At 41.3% G+C, this 14,567-nt stretch overlaps 1 protein-coding gene and 2 pseudogenes across 1 annotated transcript in view; 2 read left to right on the top strand and 1 right to left on the bottom strand.

The window, feature by feature from the left end:
- The window catches only part of LOC136398649 (histone-lysine N-methyltransferase PRDM9-like), a 39,983-nt pseudogene extending 36,601 nt beyond the window's left edge, over positions 1-3,382 (bottom strand).
- LOC136398654 (histone-lysine N-methyltransferase PRDM9-like) overlaps positions 1-14,567 on the top strand; it is a 416,485-nt pseudogene that overhangs the window by 276,456 nt on the left and 125,462 nt on the right.
- Positions 1-14,567, top strand: part of LOC136398647 (histone-lysine N-methyltransferase PRDM9-like) — a 288,127-nt gene that overhangs the window by 174,820 nt on the left and 98,740 nt on the right. The gene's annotated exons all lie outside the window — the stretch shown is intronic.

The following is a 14,567-nucleotide window of genomic DNA, read 5'->3' as shown; positions in this document are numbered from 1 at the left end:
TTGTACCACCCCACATTAAAAAGGGTGGGAAAGGCTTAATTCCAAAACCAAGCCCCAGGCTACAAGAATTCTGCCTGCCCACAGCCCACAGAGACAAACATTAATATCACCTGGGCAATGGCCTCCACGTGGGAAGTGCCATCTTTAACAAAGTGAGCATAATACATTTTATCTGCCCAACAGGACTTATCCGAGTTTCCTAGAATCAAAGGTTTCTAGCTCAACAGACTTATTCACCTCTGTTCCCCATCTCCTTCCTTCTCCCTGCACAAACTCTGCCATTTTGGCTGCTTCTCCTGGCCTCCTCCTTGTGGCTCCTCTCTGCTCTCTAATGCTAATCTCAGGAATCAAGAGCACAAGCTCTTTTTTTGCCCCCATTTTATAGTGTAGAAATCAAAACCTTTAATCCAATATACAAAATAGATAAGTCTCTAATACAAAGTCACTTACCTGAGACATGATGGGATTGTACCACCCCACATCAAAAAGGGTGGGAAAGGCTTAGTCCTAAAACCAAGCCCCAGGCTACAAGAATTTTGTTTGCCCACAGCCTGCCCCTAACACACATTACTATCACCTGGGTGACAGGCTTCCATGTGGGCAGTGCCATCTTTAACAACATGAGCATAATATATTTTATCTGGCCAACATCTACAATACTCCAAATATTCAAATCTACCACGCTTACAAGAATGCTTGCCCCTTTTTAAAAACTGACACTACTGGATGATAAACCACCTTCCTACACATTTCAATGAACTAAAAAAAGTGCCATGAACTGCACTAAGGCACCAGAGAACTCTAAAACTTAGTGTTGACAATGTCATTTTAAAGGGAAAAGTCAGGCTTTCTGTCCAGTTCTTTGGAAAATGGAAGAAAAAGAATATAGAAGTCTCCTGACTTACAAGGATGACTAGGGTCATTTGGTTTTAAGTTCTCTGAAATGATTAAGGTTATCTGAGGAACTCCCTTTTGCTTTCAATAAGAGAAAATTTTACATACCACCCTACACTGATCTTAGCTCTCACTCCCTTCCTGGAATCCTGAGACTAACATGTACTTTTAGGCAAAGGAGGAGAAATAGACACTAAAAGAATTTGTGAATGTCTTTGATTGTATTACCTGAAAGTTTTAATGTTAATCTTGTTAATGTAATGTAAAAATTGTTAATGATTGTGTCTTGCTGTCATGCTTCCCAATCTGTGTGTGGTCAAAGGGTATATAACCAGCCTCTGAGATGTAATTGAGGGACATGATTTGGGACTGCTATGCCCGAGTCAACCATATGCAACCAGCATATTTAACAAATCTCCTTCAATAAAATTCTTCAAAATTTATCTGGACCGGGTGTCTCTACGTAAACCCAATGGAGTAAGGTACAGTGCCTTTCAGAATCTGGGGTATGGTGCTTTATAACATTACTTTCTTTACAGCTCTTCTAACCCTCCATCTAGAATCCTGTAAAAAAGTTATCTGTATGGCCAGTAGGCATGGCCATCATCACAGCCACCTGGTCCATGCAGGTTCACATTTGATTTGGACAGACAGTAATGAAACAATGGAGCCAAGAACTGGTGGGTCATCAACTTTAATCCTAGCTTGCACCCGATGGGCAAGTAAAAACACACACTGGGCTCCAAAATCCCACTCATTCAGTGCTCACAAAGCTACTGACTTCTTCGAGTTTTCTAAAATCAAAGGTTTCTAGCCTGACCTGTGGTGGCGCAGTGGATAAAGCATCGACCTGGAAATGCTGAGGTCGCCGGTTCAAAACCCCAGGCTTGCCTGGTCAAGGCACATATGGGAGTTGATGCTTCCAACTCCTCCCCCTTTCTCTCTCTCCCTCTCTCTCTCCTCTCTAAAAATTAATAAATAAAATCTAAAAAAAAAACAAACCTTTAAAATCAAAGGTTTCTAGCTCACCAGACTTACTCACTGTAAGGTCGGTGGATAATGGGGCATGGTGATGTAGAGACTCAGACCCGCCCACTTTGGCTAGGACTGCCCACAATCAAGCCCGCCAAAGGAAGCTTCCCAGGAACCATTTGGAAAGAAGCAATCCTCTGCCAGCCAGTGAAATTTCACCGCGTCATAGTAGCTCCACTTCCCTAGAGGGACCCTTTAAATATCTGCCACGCGGTTTAATCTTTGCAACTTCTCTGGCCTCCACGTTTCCTCGGGGCCAGGGAACCTTGCCGGGCGGGGTGTGCGCTCTGTACTCAATAAAGCTGTTTACTTATTCCACACTTTGTGGCTCTGAGCCCCGTTCCTTCCTTCTCGGCGGGGAAAAATACCTTACACTCACCTCTGTTCCCCATCTCCTTTTCTCTGCACAAACTCTGCACAAACTGGCTTCTCACTCAGCACTCCACCATCTCAGCTGCTTCTTTTGGCCTCCTCCACGTGGCCTCTCTCTGCTCTCCTCTCTGCTTTCTCCTCTAATACTAATCTCAGGAACTGAGAGAGAACAAGCTCATGGTCTGCCCCAGTTTATAGTGTAGAAATCCAAAACCTTTAATCCTATGTACAACCAAGAAAGTCTCTGATACAAAGTCACTTATCTGAGACATAATAGGATTTCTCATAAGAGTGCACCACCCCACATCATGCAATCAGTCAAAGATGTGGGGAAAAGCTTAGTCTTAAATCTAAACTTAGAACTGTAACAACCCGACCTGCTTACAGCCTGTCCCCCACACCCAATACAAACTATAAGTGAGCAAGCATGTAAACATTATATTTACAAACTTATTTGACCAACATTATCATTACATCGACATGTTATCAAATGAATGAACATTAAATTAAAAAATACCAAATTTAATCAATGATAGCCTTATAAAATAATTTCAAAGGAACAATGATGAAAATACTACTTCCAAGGCCAGATTGCTCAAAGCTTCCAGGGCTGTGCTTTCTGACAAAGGTGAATATGCCCTGGGGCCATATTCAGCCAACATGGTGCCATTTAATATTACCAAGAGCATGGGGATCCGGCTGGATGTTAATTCTGGGCTCTGAATAGAAGGAACACCTCCTCACAAGCACCTACAATGCAGAGGACGTTCCCCAGGACACACAATGATCCTGCCCCAAAGCTCAATAGTACTCAGAAGACAAACCCTACCCCACAAGAAACAGGATGATGAGTGACATACAATACAAACAGCAGGTCATTCTGCTGAGCTTACACGGGGAGCAGAAGCGTATTCCCTACAAACAGTCCGGGAGCTCTTCTCTTCTGGCGGCCGGCTGCACCTCCTCCCTGAGCCTCTAGCTCGCTCGCATCCCCTCTGTCCCATCCCCCACCCCGTTATCCCCGGGCCCCGGGGATACACTCACGTTTATCCGAGCTCTGCACCTCCCGACCAGTGAACTGCGGCCCCTGACTGGAGGCCTCACACTTCACATCCACAGCCTTGCTGCTTCTTCCGCTGCATCTCATTTGAACCTGCCCGCGGCCCAATTTCCCTCGGCCCAGCCCCGCCCTTCATCTACGCATGGCCCCACCTCTCACCTCCCTGCTGATCTTGCCTTAGGCCTCGCGACAGGCCCAGCAGCTCACACACAACTTCAGTTTTCAATGGTTCATTTACATGAAAACAGCCACGAACCTGGTACATTCGTTTATGTATACTTTAGCAATAAAATTCATTGTCATTTTATAAAACTAAAAACTGCCATTGAAAACGCCTTCTTTAGAGAATATAAACAGGAATCACAACATAGGAGACATTCTGAAATGCAATAACCCTAAAGGGACACGATGATTGCAAGGGAAATGGTAGAAAAACTGCGCGGTGGGGCGAATAAAGGGTGACGGTCATTCCAAGGAAAATACTACAAGAATTAATAAATATGAATACAATTAATTCCTTCTCACAGTCACAGCGAAAACTTATTGTGGAGCCCTCCTATATTAGGAAAACCTTATACAAATAGATATTATACAACTGTTGTTATGATTGAGGGCAAAAATCATCACTGCAAACAGTAGCACTTCCTATCAATAAGCTTTAGTCACTTGGTGATTCCAAATTTCCTGTACTTAATATAAACTCAATAACATAAACTACCACTTACAGCACAGTTACAAAAAAAAAAAGAAAAACAATCATTGAAATATATTCAACACATCTCTTATTCAGAGACTGATCGTCACTCCTTCAAAAGTGATAGACACCCTGCTTCAAAAAAATCAGTAAGGCCTGACCTGTGGTGGTGCAGTGGATCAATCACAGATCTGGAATGCTGAGATCGGTGGTTCAAAACCTTGGGCTTGTGGTGGTGCAGTGGATAAAGCGTCGACCTGGAAATGCTGAGGTCGTGGGTTCGAAACCCTGGGCTTGCCTGGTCAAGGCACATATGGGAGTTGATGCTTCCAGCTCCTCCCCCCTTCTCTCTCTCTGTCTCTCCTCTCTCTCTCTCTTTCTCTCTCTCTCTCCATTTCCCTCTCTCTCTCCTCTCTAAAATGAATAAATAAAAAATAAAAATTGAAAAAAAAAGTTTAAAAAAAAACCAATAAACCTTGGGCTTGCCTGGTCAAGGCACATATGGGAGTTGATGCTTCCTGCTCCTCCCCCTTCTCTCTCTCTCTCTCTCTCTCTCTCCTCTAAAATGAATAAATAAATAAATAAATAAATCAGTAAGGACAGAACAAACCTTATGTCAGTGCTGGTCAACCTGGTCCCTTCTGCCCACTAGTGGGCATTCCAGCTTTCATGGTGGGCGGTAGTAAGTTTTTTTATAAAGATTTATTCTGCCAAACTTAGTGAAAATTCGACATAAAGTATTTGGTAAATAATTATTATTATATGCTTTAACTTGCTGTAACTCTGCTTTATAAATTTTATAAAGTAAAGTTACTTCCCTATTATATAAATCATCATTACTGCGGAACCAGGGGGCGGTTAGAAAATTTTACTACTAACAGAGACACAAAAGTGGGTGGTAGGTATAAAAACGTTGACTACCCCTGCTATAGACGGATGTTATAAGCTCCTTTTCCCGCTAACCTATATGTGATCAAGTGTATATAATGAGCCTTGGAGCTATATTGGGGACTGCACGATTTGGGTCAGCTATACCCTGTGTTTGTCATATGTAGCTGGCTTATTAATAAATCTCTTCCTATTAATAAAACTCCTCAAAAATTCATTTGGACTTGGTGTCTCTACGTAAACCCATAGAAGTAAGGTATGGTACTTTACAACAGTTTCCCATTATGGGTTTCTAGTATAGTCCATAATGAATTCACCTGGATATTGTCATGAGGTATTGTGATGGTTTTCCTATGGGGCACTGATTCAATGTGTTGTGGTAGGATTTCTTTTCATCTTTGGAGCTATAATAAAATATCTGTGGTTGATTTCTTTCTCATTCTTTTGTATTCCATCTGTTCATTAGTTCCCAAGTGATAGATATATGAATTTACCAGAAATTCCAGCTTTTGTTGTCCCACCTGGCTGCCTGACCTCACCCTTACTTACTGGATAATTGCCTTGAGGCAGAAGAGTTTCAGGAAGCTGGTCAACCTGCCCCAAAAAGGAGTGTTCCAGAAAGCTGAAACCATAAAACCGTAAAAGGCACAAAGCAGAACTTTTGACTCAGTACCCCCTCAGGTTCTCCCAAGGGTTCCTTTTTTCCTTTCAATAAAGCCTGTTACTCTGGTGTTTTCAGACTCCCATGGATTCCAACAGCAAGGTGTTCTGAATAGAGTGGCTTTCCAGTGGAATGTGTTTCTGTTTAGCTCAAATGGGCTTTCTCTGTTGGTTTGAATGTTTTTTTGTTGTTTTTTTCCAGAGACAGAGAGTGAGTCAGAGAGAGGGATAGACAGGACAGACAGACAGGAATGGAGAGAGATGAGAAGCATCAATCATTAGGTTTTTCATTGCACGTTGCAACACCTTAGTTGTTCATTGATTGCTTTCTCATACGTGCCTTGACCCTGGACTTTCAGCAGACTGAGTAACCCCTTGCTGGAGCCAGGGACTGTCAGGAGCCAATCCACTAATGCTGGCTAACAAGGTCACAGCAGGAGAAGATCCACAACTGCTGGTTGACAAAGTCACAGCAGAAGAAGACCAATGACTGCTGGTTGATAAAGTCACCGCAGTGAAGACTAATAGCTGTGGGTTGACAAAGTCACTGCAGAGGAAAGGCACAATGATACTTCCTCCTTTGACCTTTTGAATTAATCTGGCCTTATATCCCCCCTTTCCTGGGTGTGTGCTATTATTTATGGCACAGGGATAATAGTACCGTGCTTTCCCTGTAGATTTGAGGTAATTTCTTTGGAAATGAGACAGAAGGTGTAAGTTCCACAGAAAAGCCTGTAAGCCCCTTGAACTGGGCTCATAAACATAAGAGGCTGGCCATGATATCCCTCATAAAGGGTTAAGTTTGTAGGAGAATTTCTTCTTATTAATCATGTTAGAAAGAATAAAGTTAGAACTTAACTAGTGTGTGAATATAGTAAATGAATAAAGTTAACTAGACATTAGAATCTTAGGTAAGGTGTAGTGGAGTGGCCCATTGCGTGGCCTTGAATGGGAGCGCAGCTGGCAAGTAAAGAATGTTTTGGCCCTGGCCGGTTGGCTCAGCAGTATAGCGTCGGCCTAGCGTGCGGAGGACCCGGGTTCAATTCCCGGCCAGGGCACACAGGAGAAGCGCCCATTTGCTTCTCCACCCCTCCCCCTCTCCTTCCTCTCTGTCTCTCTCTTCCCCTCCTGCAGCCAAGGCTCCATTGGAGCAAAGATGGCCCGGGCGCTGGGGATGGCTCTGTGGCCTCTGCCCCAGGCGCTAGAGTGGCTCTGATCACAACATGGCGATGCCCAGGATGGGCAGAGCATCGCCCCCTGGTGGGCATGCCGGGTGGATCCCGGTCGGGCGCATGCGGGAGTCTGTCTGACTGTCTCTCCCTGTTTCCAGCTTCAGAAAAATGCAAAAAAAAAAAAAAAAAGAAAGAATGTTTTGTTAAAAGACTTGTTTTGTGACTGAAGGCAGTTGCTGGGCTTTTCTCAGTAAAACATTCTCATGAGATTTTTGTATTTTCCAAGAATAAGGAGAGGAATGTGGTGGGATCCATAGCAGCAATAGCAATTAATGCCTTCTGATATTATGTTGCTACTAAGCTATCTTGCAGGTGCACTCTATGTATCTTTAAGCAAAAGTTACTCTTGATGTTATGCCAATTTCTCAGTAAAACAAGCTTTTTGTAGTCTTATGAAAAAATTAGGACACTGCATGAACTCAAGGCCATTTGCCTGAGCAAGCGGTGGTCCTTTGCTAGTCCTTGATGATTTCGTCTGTTAATCTCTCTCTCTCTCTGCGCCCTTGACTCACAACAACAGTAAAGTAGAGTTATTAATTAGTACTAATCTTTTAGAAGTTTGTACCAATATTGTTATTGCTATTGTATAACTGTACTTTGAATGACTTACCACCTGATTTGTAGCTTATAGATATGAATTAACTGTTATCTGGAAATACGTAACCATAGTGAAACTAAAACAATGATGTATTCAAAATACCATGTGATTGTAACTTAGTGTGTGTGCATAAAAAGTAAAGTTAGACCAGCCATTGGCAGAGATGCCTGGCAGTAAATGCTAACTAGAGAATAAAGAGAAAGAAAAGAATTCGGCTCTCTCACTCGATTCGTGCCAACGCCGTCTCTTCCTGTGGGACCCCTGGATTCCCCCCGGGGCTGGACCCCAGCATTTGGCGCTTGAACAGGGACCCACAGGTAAGCCCCCCTCGTTGTCGCGGGATGGCTAGGACTCCACTCAGGGTGCTGCAGACCCCCCTGTAAGGAAGACAGGGTGAGGATAGGTGGAGGATTTCAGAACTTAAGATTTTGAGAAGTCATGGGCCATACTGAGTCTAAAGAAAGAAGACTCTGTATAGAAGTCATTCAGTATACACTTTCCCTAAAAGGAGTTAGTGTTTCCCCTCAACAAGTAGCTCGTTTTCTGCATTTTGTACAAGAATGTTCTCCATGGTTTCCAGATGAGGGAACGCTTAGTTTCGAGACATGGGCTAAATTTGGAGAAGATTTAAAACTTTACTATGAGATACAGGGACCAGAAAGGGTCCCAGTTGATACATTTGCTTTATGGAGCTTGATTAAAGATGCCTTGGATCCAGAACATGAGATGCATAAATTTTCTAAGGCAACTGCTCCTCCAAAAGAAGAGACTCCATTAATTAGAAATAGAAGGCAGTCTCAAGATAGTACAGATTATGGAATGGCCTCTTTAAAATTAAGTAAACATCAGAATGATAGTGAAGATCATTTATCACCATCTGATAAGGCTGAATTAGAAGATGAGGCAGCTAAATATAATAGGGATAATGAGGATTGGAAGTCAAAAACAGTCTTGCCCATATTATATCCCTCCAAGACTGACAAAAAGGATAAAAATAAGGTTATTAGAATGTCTTTGCCTCTACCAGTACAATCACCAGATGTTAATGAAAAGAAAAAACTATCAGGGTTAACAGGGTTGCAGAAGGCAATTCAAGCTTCTTGCGACCAAGGGGAAACTGATTTGGCATTATGTTTTCCTGTGGCTGTGGCTGGTGAATTTGATGATGAGGAGATTCCTACATGGGAGCCGCTTTCTTATAAATTATTGAAAGAGTTAAAAATGACTTGCAGCCCTGGCTGGTTGGCTCAGCAGTAGAACGTTGGCCTGGCGTGCGGGGGACCTGGGTTCTATTCCCAGCCAGGGCACATAGGAGAAGCGACCATTTGCTTCCCCACCCCCCCCCTCCTTCCTCTCTGTCTCTCTCTTCCCCTCCCGCAGCCAAGGCTCCATTGGAGCAAAGATGGCCCGGGCGCTGGGGATGGCTCCTTGGCCTCTGCCCCAGGCGCTAGAGTGGCTCTGGTCGTGGCAGAGCGATGCCCCGGAGGGGCAGAGCATCACCCCTGGTGGGCAGAGCATCGCCCCTGGTGGGCGTGCCAGGTGGATCCCGGTCGGGCACATGCGGGAGTCTGTCTGACTGTCTCTCCCTGTTTCCAGCTTCAGAAAAATACAAAAAAAAAAAATGACTTGCAGTCAATAAGGACCCACCTCTCCTTATACTATGTCCTTGGTGGAAACAGTTTCTCATAATTGGATAACTCCTTACGATTGGAAACAAGTCGCTAAAGCCTGTTTATCTGGAGAAAATTACCTGCTTTGGAATGCAAAATATGAGAAGCAAGCCTCTTGTGGGGGTTGAAATGGAGGGATTTCGGCTGCCGGTTGTAGCAGCTATTAGAATTTAAGAATGATTAGAGACTGAGATGAGTTTTAAAGTTGTGTTATTATCTGCTTTTCTTTAGTAAATAGAAGGACTTAAGAGTTTGAAAAAATTACAGTTTTTTCTGTTCTCCTCTTTCTCTCAACTCATTTTATTTCTTTCCTGTTCTATGCCTGAAAAGAGGGCAAAGGGAACACCTGTTTGGATATGGCTAAACAGAATCTCATAAACGGCCATTCTTGAAACTTTTCAAGAGAGAGTTCTGTTTGGTTTCTATCCTTAATGTTCCAATCAAAATAGCCCTGTGTAAAAATCAAGCAGGCCATATTCTAATCTCTAAAATCCCAGGTTTCTCTCTAATTTGTCTGATTTGTCTACTTTGTCTGATTCTTGTTTGTGTTTGGTCTTTGTTTAATGTTGTCTAAATGTGATTTTTTAAGTTCTTGCATGCAAAAATTGAATATGCCAGCTCTAATATTATAAAAATATCTCTAAAAATTTATAATTTTAATTGAAACAAGTAAAGCGCGCTCATTTAAATTTAAATAGTATGAAACATGAATCCTAAAGACTTGTTGATTTTGACTAAACTTCAAGCTTCAGGCTGTTTGCTGCCACTGCAGAGCATGAAGCAGAGTAGATTTACCTAACAAAGATGTAGATTTTTTTAATATAGGAAAATAATGAAAGTCACACTAGAATTTTCCAGCTCTAACGTGTTCTTTAAATTGCCTGTTAATTAATGGAGTAGAAATGTTTTTATGAATATAGAAAACTTGTATACTGGAACTCCTGCAAATCTTCTTTATCATGCTTCTTACTTTAAAAAATTTCTTTTGAATGCTGATATACAGGGTTATTCAACAGCTGAGAGACGCTAGAATCCTACAGGAGATGCTGAACCTGTTTCTCCTGCAAACTTTTACCCTCTTTTGTTTGATTCAGCTAATAATGCTGTTTTGTCTTTTTCCAAATAGCTCCAGATATACGGAAATGATTTATATAGGTGAATAAGAACCCTTAAACCCCTCACCAGTTGCGGTGCCTCATAACTACAGTGTAATTGTTATAGATTTACAGGACTGCTTTTTTACTATACCATTAGCTACACAGGATTGTCAAAGGTTTGCATTTAGTTTGCCATCAGAAAATTTTAAACAATCTTATGAGAGATATCAGTGGAAGGTATTGCTCCAGGGAATGAAAAACAGTCCCACGCTTTGTCAAAAATTTGTGAATCAAGCTTTAGATCCAATAAGATTAAAATGTCCTGATCTTTATTTAATTCACTATATGGATGACATTTTAGTTGCTCTGCCTGATCGGGAAAAATTGCATAATATTTTACAAGAAACAACTCAGTCTTTACAGAATTTTGGATTAAAAATTGCCCCTGAAAAAAATTCAAGTACAGCCACCTTTTAATTACTTAGGGCGTATTCTGTCTACAGACATTGTCAGTCCGCAAAAGTTGCAATTAAGAAAAGATCATTTAAAAACTCTAAATGACTATCAAAAATTATTGGGAGACATTAATTGGATTAGACCCTATTTGAAATTAACTACAGCAGAGCTTAAGCCATTTTTTGATATTTTGAGAGGAGATGCTGATCCAACTTCTCCTCGAGAGCTCACAGAAGAAGCGGCAAAGGCTCTTAGAAAAATAGAAGAAGTAATTAATAATCAACATTTAGTCAGAGTTATTATAGAGAAACCATGGCAGCTTGTGATCTTAACCACTAAACACACTCCTACCGGATGTTTGTGGCAGAATGGCCCTCTAGAGTGGCTTCACTTACCGGTCTTTCACAAGAAAGTTATTATGCCCTATACTGATTTGGTAGCTACTCTTATAATTAAAGGAAGAAACCGCAGCAGAGAGTTGTTTGGTAAAGAAATGACGGAAGTCATTGTTCCTTATAATAAGGATCAATTTCAAGCATTATTACAGCTAAATTCAGAATGGCAAATTGCTTTTAGTAATTTTACAGGGCAGGTTTTATTTCATCTTCCTGCTCACCCACTGCTGCAATTTCTAAAAAGACAATCAGTAATTTTTCCCACTAAGACTTCTAGAAATCCACTGCCGCCACCAGCTGCACTGGTTTTTACTGATGGCTCATCTAATGGTAAAGCTGTAAAAATTATAGGGAATGAGCATATTATCACTGGAACTCAGGAGAAATCAGCGCAAAAAAACAGAAATTATTGCTGTTATAACAGCATTTCAAAAATTGGAACATGTTCCCTTTAATTTGTTCACTGATTCACAGTATATAGTTAAAATGTTTCCTCACATTGAAACTGCTTCTTTGCCACATCATCTAACCACTATTTTTTCACTTTTAAGCAGACTACAAAAGCAGATTCATTCCAGAACTCTCCCTTTCTTTATCGGCCACATTCGCTCTCACACTTCTATTCCAGGACCACTACACAAAGGAAATCGTCTTGCTGATTTTCTTACACAGCAGAAAGCAGTGTTTACAGCAGTGGAAGAAGCTAAACTTTCACATGCTTTACATCACCAGAATGCATCTGCACTCCGATGGCAGTTTCAACTATCTCGTGAAGCTGCTCGAGCTATTGTGCGTAGCTGTAACACTTGCCCTACTCACTTTTCTAATCATAGTTTTGGAGTTAACCCACGAGGACTCTGACCCAATGACCTTTGGCAGATGGATGTCTGTCATATTCCATCTTTTGGCAAACTTTGCTATGTACATGTTTGTGTTGATACCTTTTCAAATGTTGTTGCTTGTACTGCACGATCTGGAGAGGCCTTTAAGGATATAGTACAATACAACATCTTTTTCACTGCTTTGCTATTCTAGGAATGCCAAAGGTTATTAAAACTGATAATGCCCCAGCATATACATCAGCTGCTTTTAAAAGGTTTTGTAACACTTTTAATATTTCACATATTACTGGCATCCCTTACAATCCACAGGGACAAGGCATAGTAGAAAGGACTCATCAGACCCTGAAAATACAGATTCAAAAACTACAGGAAGGTGAGTTAAAATATAGTTCCCCACATGAGCTTTTAAATCATGCTTTGTTTGTTATTAACAATCTTAATTCAGACTATCAAGGCCACACTCACATGCTGAGACACTGGAATCTGGATCTGGATAAGCCTAAACCAATGGCAAAGTGGAAGGATTTATTGACAGGTCAATGGAAGGGACCAGATGTAATTCTAACCCAGGGAAGAGGGTATGCTTGTATATTTCCACAGGACGCTGACTCGCCTCTCTGAATCCCAGACCGGCTGATTCGCCATGTCTCACCAGAGGCCTCCGCTGCCACTGCTGCCCCCTCCCAGCCAGAAGGAGACTCCTGTGCCACCCGCGTCACCAGTGACTTCCCAGCAAAGGCCATCAAGGAACTCTCCATATGATCCTGTTACTCAAGTGATGCAGCGACTGTCACTACAGGAAGCTAGACGACCTCCCTATCATGGTCAACGGATAGCTCGCTCTACTCGAACTGTCAACCCACCAACCTGGGACCAGTTGAAGGCATTGTCTGAGAGGGCTAATTTAATTTGTCATCGACAAAACATACATCATAACCCTGTTAATATGTTTATTGCTATGCTAGCTGTACTTTCAATTCAGGTACTTAATGTTGAGGCTATTGGACAAAACAAATCTTATTGGGCTTATATTCCAAATCCACCATTAGTTAAGCCTGTTACTTGGGGAGGAGATGATATACCTGTGTTTAATAACATACTAAGTTTTTGGGAGGATCATCTAGTTCTTTTATTATGCATAAAACTGATTCAAATTTCTCATTTCATGGAAAAATGGATAATGTACCTATATGTTTTATGTTTAATAATACTCACAAGATTTCTGGGTGTTTTCCTACTACACTTAAGACTATTTTGACTGACTCTCCTAAAAGTAATAAACCTGGACACATTACAAGAGACTTATGGTCTCTCACAATTTTAATTCCTGGAGGCCCTGACACCCATGAGTATAATCCTGTTACATTGCCTCCTAAGGGATTTCACCCATGTAAACTTTATCCTCCAAAAAAGGCAACTCAAGAGCCTTACTGGTGGTCTGTGGAGAATAGATTTGGTTTTCCCCCATGGCAAGAATGTGCATATTCCAATTATATGAATTATACTGCATATGCTGTTAATTTCACTGTACAAGATTGGTCTAGTCCTTATTTTGAATATGATTATAGAAAATTAGTGCAGGAAATGAAAGACATTTACAATTGGTCAAATAAATATAATCCTTTAAATAAAATCATCACACATTGGCAGTCTGCTGGATGGATACCTGCACAGCTGACTTATCAGGATGAATCAACCACCAGGTATCAAACAAAGCTTTGGCAGCTAATTGCAGCTGCTGCACCAGCATATATGGTTAGCCCTCACCCTTATCCTGTTCAGAATATTTTTGTTCAGGCTTGTGTACAGGCTCCTTATGTACTCTTAATTGCTACAATGAACAGTAATCTTTCTGTTAGCACTTATAATTCTATATTTAGCATTTCCTGCTCTCGCTGTGTTTTAACAAACTGTCTATCTTATGACACCAAAGCTCAAGTCATGTTTATTCTGCAGCAGCCACCTTATGTGATGTTACCTGTTAGTCTGTCTCAGCCTTGGTATGATGACCCAGGGTTACATGCACTACAGGCTGCTTCTGAAGTGCTTGCTCGCCATCGAGAAAAGCGATTTGTTGCCAAATTGATTTTGGGAATTACTGCTCTTATTACTATTATAGGATCTGTAGCCACTTCCACCACTGCTTTAGCTCAATCTATTCACACTGCAAATCATGTAGATAGTTTATCTCATAATATATCTCTTGCCTTAGCAGTACAGGAGACTATAGATAGGAAGTTAGAAATGAAAGTGAATGCTTTAGAGAAGGCTTTTATTCACATAGGTAATGAGCTGTTAGCTATGAAGGCTAGGATGACTCTTAGATGCCATGCAGGATTCAGGTGAATATGTGTGACTCCTTTAGAATACAATCAGTCTATCATAGCATGGAATAATGTACAGAATCATTTGTTAGGTGTATGGAATAATAGTGATATTAGTTTAGATTTGAGGGAATTACATCAGCAGATACAAAACTTAGGACATTCAGGCTCTTTTGTGTCTGCCTCAGAAGTAGCTGATCAATTTGTTGAAAACATTAAAAGTATGTTTTCTATGCATGGCCTGACCTCTTTAGCTGCTAATATAGGCATAATAATAGCTGTGGTAATTATCACTCTTCTTGTCCTTCCAGTCATCTTCCGACTCTTAAACAATGGTCTCAGGGAAACAGTGG

The sequence above is a fragment of the Saccopteryx leptura genome, chromosome 3 (assembly GCF_036850995.1).
Source record: "Saccopteryx leptura isolate mSacLep1 chromosome 3, mSacLep1_pri_phased_curated, whole genome shotgun sequence".
NCBI lineage: Eukaryota > Metazoa > Chordata > Mammalia > Chiroptera > Emballonuridae > Saccopteryx > Saccopteryx leptura.
The sequence above is the reverse complement of the archived record's forward strand: the minus strand, read 5'-3'. Positions and strand labels throughout refer to the sequence as shown.